The following is a 6,870-nucleotide window of genomic DNA, read 5'->3' on the forward strand; positions in this document are numbered from 1 at the left end:
GTGTGTGTGAATTTTCTTAGATTTTTCCCTATACAAGATAATGTAATTTAGCATTATACTATTGTAAAAACCCTTTAAACATATAATAGCATATTACTTTTTCCATGGGCTCACTTTTTTTGGAAGCAAAATATTCATAAAGGTTTTTTTTCCAAATTGCTTGTGAGTGTACATGATTCACTCCCCTGCTGTTTCAGCCCAACCCCATTCCCATGCATACACAGCACTCACTTCTGAGAGCACACAAGTTTCATCTCAGACTGGGTAGCGAAAGCCTGCACCATATCCAGCTGCTCCTGGGAGAGGGTGTGCGTGGAACTGGAGGTGAGTGTAGGCACTGGGAAGAATATTGCATGCTGAGTCTCACTGTGGCTGTCCCTCACAAACAGCTCGTCATCCACGATGCATAGACTGGAGGAAAAATGGGCACTCAGACAACTAGACAGATGGACTGCCCCGCACCCCTAACAACGATCCTGTTCCCACTGCCACTCAACTGCCAGGCTCCTTTCCTCCCCCTCCTGGGTCTGTCCCCAGGCTCCTTGACTCGTACCTCTGCCCCTCGCACAAAGCCCACCTTCCGAGTGATTTTCTAAGAGTTTCACTCAATATACAGGTTGATCCCCAACCCAGAGACAACGTCACAGTTACCCTGAACAGCAGCCCAGTTCACTACAGTTCAGGAGTGTGCAATCTGATCCCCATTTTTAGAAGAAGACACTGAGTCACAGAGACGTCATATGACTTGACCAAAGTCACACAGCGAGCGAGCATTCGGTCAAAGAGAGAACCCATGTGCCAATTCCAGAGCTCATGCTCTTCCTAACCACTAGGCTAAACTGCTACTTGGACCTCTCTGCTGGCTTTCGACAATACCGAGTAAATGTAAGATGTGCACCACCAGATGTCCAGGGCCCTGAAAACATGCTGGATGAGTCGTCCCACCCACAACACGGCTCTCACCTGGAAGAGCTGGCAGGGATAGTGATGAAGGTCTGGTGAAGCCCTGAGACCCTCCTTCCTCTTCAACAACAAACAGCAGTACCCCTTAGGGCCTGACATGTTTATAGGTTCCCATGGTGGTCCCCAGTCAGGGTCTGACTTGACACTCATGCTGAGGGGCCAGCTGTTCACGCGGGGAGCCTGGGTTTGGAGAATGGGGAGGGCAACTGTAGGAGCTGTCTGCTCCCAGTGACATGTCCCCATGACAACCACTTCACAAGTTCATGGGATGCATTTTTCTCGGCTGCCCAAGATGTAGGTATATGGGAAACTGTGAGGTTAAGTATCAGCCCAAGTTCTCAGTGTAAGGATCTGGGATGGGAGCCATGAAACTCCACAGTCTGTGTCCCTAATGCCCAGGGTGGGCAGGGCAGACATGGATGCAGTTCAGACCTGGGTTGTCTGTGGGAAAACTGAGGGCTGGAGGGAAGGGGAGGGGAGGGACGCTGGAAGGAAGGGCTCTGGTGTGGGGAGCCTGATCAGGCGAGGGAGCAGTGGGGCATCGGGGGGGAGCTACACACAATAACCTGCCTTGAACTCCCCCACTGACAGAGCAGCAGGGCATTGTTTCCTGGTAGAGAAGAGCTGAGGCACTCAACCGCCCCTCATCCTCTTCCGTGTCTGTGGCTTCCTGCCCTCCCCCTGCACCAAGAAGGAATCAGGTGCTCACTGTCAGGAACCATATGTCCACCAGGGAGGTGAGTGAGGTGGGGCTCAGGAGGGACGGAGGCGGATGAAGACAGGAAGAGAGTGGAGGGAGGAGATGAGAGACGAGAGACACATAGGGATGCAGAGACAAGGGAGAGAGAGAGCAAAGGGAAGGGAAGGAAGCTCTACTGTGCTGGGGGTCAGGGGAGAAGACAGAAGAAAGAGGAAGCAGTGCCCCTGCTGCAGCCCTCCCCTTCCCCTGCCCCGGAACAGCCCAGGCACCCAGGTAGGAATGGCAACTATGCGCATGCTGGGCTGGGGGCCACTGGATGCTTCTTGAAGCTTTGACACCTGTGTGAGCTCAGTAGACCTGGGCATGGGAAACGGAGTAGCCATGGGGGTAGATCTTCCCCAGAAGGAGTAAAGGGCTGGGTCCCAGCTCAGTGTGGGGCTGCCGGTCTCACCCCTTTCTATCCCAATGGCCCCTGCGCCTGTCTGAGTTGGATCTTTCTCTGAGGAATCACACGTGTCTCAGGCTACCTGGGGTTCCTCTGGAGGACAGGCAGGATGTGACGTGTACAGGGAGGGAGAGGCGGTGTCCCCCAGGAGGCCTGTCCTGCAGTCTCCTCTAACACCTCGGCCCCCTGCCTTCCTCTCCTGCCTCAGGAAGCTCTCTGCACACTGGCAGTGGCCAACTTCTGGCCCCTTGACTCAAGGAACCCTGCTTTTTCCTAAGAAGGATCCAGCCCCTGGCTTTGGGCCAGGGGAACGGATGTCGTGACAGCAGCCACCCAGAGTCTCAGCCCCCAGCACTGGGCAAGAAAGCACCCATGTCAACATGGAAGGGGAGGGGGATCCTTTTGGAGGAAGGGGGAGAAGGACCCTCACTGAGCAGAGGAGGAAAGCCCCGTCTCTGTATGGAGGAGGAAGGCTGGTCTTAGCAATGAGGCCCGGAATTGGAGGACCCTTCAGTCCAAGGCCCAGTGTCAACGTCAAGGCTGGTCCCTCATTGTCTTGGTAAGGGGGAGGAGCCCTGACTCCTGGACCACACTCTTGGGAGGCCCTGGTGGAGAACGCTGGGAGCAGAGAACTGGAAGCAGACTTCAGAGAACTGACAAGGTGAGCAGGTCAAAGGAAGGAAATTCCTCACAGGTGAGGGAGACAGAAAAGAGAAGGCAGAGCCTATGATCCTCCCAGGAGACCGGGGCTGCCACCTTTGGCAAAGAGGTACTGTCAGAGATAGTTTAGGCCCCCATGGGTGAAGGTCACCAAGAAGGGTGACAGGATGGTCTCGCACAAACCTTAAGTAGGTGGACTGGTCTGGAAAGCTGTCACACAGTGGGTTCCCTTGCAGCCACAGCTCTTCAAGCTTCAGCCCCTTCATCTTGTTCAACTCCCACATAGAGTTCAGCTGAGAAATATGGAGAGGAAGCTGGAAAAGGAATCCCCGGGCAAGAGAAACAACCAGGCCCCTGCAGCCCAGCCTCCACCCCTCACCCCTCAGGTGCCCTCATCTGCCTCCTGTCATCACTCTGATGACCACAACCAACCCCCCTACTCTCATTCCAACTTTGATCCAGCTCCCTCTTCACACCTCTTTTTTGGAGAGGTCCAGGATCTTGACTGTGGGGACCATGTGCACAATGTCAGACAGGCCGTCCAGTCGGTACGGTCAGTTGCCACTCAGGTTCAAGGACAACAGCTTTGGGAGAAGAGTTCGAGTGAAGGTTCAGTTCAGTTCAGTCGCTCAGTCGTGTCCGACTCCTTGCGATCCCATGAATCACAGCACACCAGGCCTCCCTGTCCATCACCATCTCCCAGAGTTCACTCAGACTCACGTCCATCTAGTCCGTGATGCCATCCAGCCATCTCATCCTCCGTCGTCCCCTTCTCCTCCTGCCCCCAATCCCTCCCAGCATCAGAGTCTTTTTCCAATGAGTCAACTCTTCGCATGAGGTGGCCAAAGTACTGGAGCTTCAGCTTTAGCATCATTCCTTCCAAAGAAATCCCAGGGCTGATCTCCTTCAGAATGGACTGGTTGGATCTCCTTGCAGTCCAAGGGACTCTCAAGAGTCTTCTCCAACACCACAGTTCAAACGCATCAATTCTTCGGCGCTCAGCCTTCTTCACAGTTCAACTCTCACATCCATACATGACCACTGGAAAAGCCATAGCCTTGACTAGATGGACCTTAGTCAACAAAGTAATGTCTCTGCTTTTGAATATACTATCTAGGTTGGTCATAACTTTTCTTCCAAGGAGTAAGCGTCTTTTATTTCATGGCTGCAGTCACCATCTGCAGTGATTTTGGAGCCCAAAAAATACTCCAGGAACTTGGAGATAGACCTCCCCTCCAGCCCATCTCTCCACCCTCTACCATGATACCAGCACTTCAGCCTCACCAGGGCAGTTCTTCGTGATAACCTGTAGGGTGGCAGCCATGCAGTTTCTTCAATTCAAAATTATTTCAATATCATGGCCCACCCAGGGTTCAAGAAGGAGAAGGGAGGGAATCAGAATACCGAGTGGTGTCCGGGTCCATAATCAGCCCCTCACCACATTACCATCCCTAAGTCTCCCTCCAGGAAGACCCCTTTGCACTCACCTGCCCTCAAATTACTGCTGTCAGCCATTACTGGGTCATAGCGGGGGCTCTGGAGGTCGAGAGATTGCTGGGAGACATCAAATCATTTGTTAAAGGTCAGATGCAGAGAGATTGAGAGGGGGTGGGGGAGAAGGAGACAGCTGCTCTGAGGCTGTGTTGGTGCCAGGGAAATCAGGGGTGAGAGGGATGGGGGGCTGGAGAAAGAAGAGGTGGGTCTGAGTGTTGGCACACAGCATGCCTTGAGTTGGCATTACCTTTAGCTGCTCCATTTCTTTTGGTCTCAACTTATTCTGCATAGAGCAGGAAATCACGGAGGGGTTGACAAAGACAGGGATCTGCAGGAAGAAGAGCTAGGGTAAGCACCAGCAACTCTAGGTCCAAAGAAGATGACTAGCCCCTGGCCTGTCCTGCTGTCCCAGGATGTGTCATAGGCAATGCCCTGGACGCACACCCTATAGTCCTCATCTCAAATCTTGCAACTAACATCCTTCAAGGCAAAGGCAGTGCTAGCTTTCGGTACAAAGAACCGAGCCCAGTTCTTCCCGTAGTGAAACTGCAGGAGATGGAGACAGTGATAAATTCAGAGCACAAAGCCTTTCAGCCAGCCAGCTCCCTCCACGCACCCCGCCCCCCCCCCACCTGGCACACACTTCCCTGAGCCCACTTATCTGGTTTCAGCATCCTCTCTTACATCCACTGGAGTGAAGGAGATACTGCAATAGCTCTAGCTCTGAATTGAGTTCATTAGCCATATCTTGTCATACTTTCCCCCACAGGGAATCTGAGGGTGACAAGAAGGGGGTGGAGAGAGGAATTAATTAACAACTTGGAATTAAAGCTGGAGCACACACCCAGTACAATGTTCTTTTCCAACCTTCTACAGAGCTTGGTCTCTAAAGAAGGGACCACTGGCATGATTTGTTAAGTTTGACCCAATATGGATTTCCTAGAGTCTTTTGCTCTGTTTGAAAGCTCTCCTCAAGGAGCAGGGGAGGGATATTTTAGAAATATGGGATTAACTAATATAAACTACTCTACTTAAAATAGATAAGAAACAATGATTTACTTACTGTATAGCACAGGGAATTAGAGCCAGTCTTCTAATAACCTATAATGGAATATAATCTGCAACCCACAACAATAACCAAAGAAAACAACTCAAACAAACAAAACACCAAATCACTATATTGTACACCTGAACTTAACACAATATTGTAAATCACCTATACTTCAATTTAAAACAAAGAAAATGAATGCTCTCCTCCAAATTAATTGACATCAGGTATTTATTGTGGTCTTCCTTTTACAAGATTCCAGGATGCCTTATTTATTCAATGTAGACCTTGCTAAGACACTCACTGTGACCTTGAACAAGCTCCTTGAGTTTCCATCTTGTGCATTCCTCCTCATTTCTGTCTCCAGAAGCTTTCTATATTTACAACTGATAATATGGATATGTCCTTTCTGCGACCGCACTCTCCTCTTGGTGCCTTGGATGGAATAGGGGGAGCTAACATGGAGAGACGGAGGGTGAGTGACCATAAGTGCTAAGAAAGTCTTCTATACACCCTCATCCTTTTGACACAAGCAGTACAATTAGGAATGCTCAACCATTCTTCTAGCATGCTTCAGTTTTGCAGTGAGAGAGAAAAAAAAGAAAAAGCCACACAGCCACATGGGCTGGTGCAAGCCCTGAACACTTACTCTCGCTTTGGGGTCCATGTGGACATCCCTCATCACCACTTTTATGTAATCCTTCTGGAGGTGTGAAGGCTGAGGCTCACATCCATCATATTCATAATGAGGGTTCCTCTTGCCAGAACTACCTGGGAAAGAACTCCAACTTTTTTTTCTTCTTTGAGGTGATCTACCACCATCATTGTATTCTGAAGGGAGAACAAAAATACATGCTTGAAGACACATCAGTGGTCCACTCACCACGCATGATATCTTAGGCTAACAGGACCACAGGCAAGCAAAGTCCCAACCTGGCCTAAGCGTCCAACCCCACAAAGTCCAGAAAGGAAACTCTTCTGCCAGTCCAGACGCGTGCTCAGTTGCTCAGTCCTGTCTGATTCTTTAGGACTCAGTGGACTGTAGCCTTCCAGGCTCCTCTGTCCTTGGGATTTCCCAGGCAAGAATACTGGGGTGGGTTACCATTTTTTTTTCCCCAGGGTATCTTCCTAGCCTGTCTCCTGCACTGCAGGCAGTTTTGTTACCTGCTGAGCCCTCAGGGAAGCTTTATCTGACAGATGGCACTACCCTGGAAGGAATCAAGGAAAGCAGGATGAGGAAGAGGAGGGGAAAGAGAGACGAGGAGGAGGAGGGAGGAGAGGACAACTGGGTTGATTCTTTTAGGAAAATGGAGCAGGATTTATAAAGGAAGGTGTCGTACCGGACCATGGATATACTGGACACCAGTCATACACCAGGAGGGCACCTGAAACTTCTCTTCTCTCAGGACATTCTAACAAGCACACCATTAAATGGCATGCAACCTCTCCTGAGCTTCCCAAATCCAAGCAGCCACCAGATGACTGCACTAGCAACCAGTAAGCTGTACTTCCTTTGCCAGTGCAGTACAAGCTTTACTGTCAGAAGGCACTGCCAGAACA

At 50.7% G+C, this 6,870-nt stretch overlaps 1 pseudogene; it reads right to left on the minus strand.

The window, feature by feature from the left end:
* Nucleotides 1-227: 227 nt before the first annotated feature.
* On the minus strand, nt 228-5,665 carry LOC120882509 (annotated as a pseudogene).
* Nucleotides 5,666-6,870: the final 1,205 nt, after the last annotated feature.

The sequence above is a fragment of the Oryx dammah genome, unplaced genomic scaffold (genome assembly GCF_014754425.2).
Source record: "Oryx dammah isolate SB20612 unplaced genomic scaffold, SCBI_Odam_1.1 HiC_scaffold_23, whole genome shotgun sequence".
NCBI classification, from domain to species: domain Eukaryota; kingdom Metazoa; phylum Chordata; class Mammalia; order Artiodactyla; family Bovidae; genus Oryx; species Oryx dammah.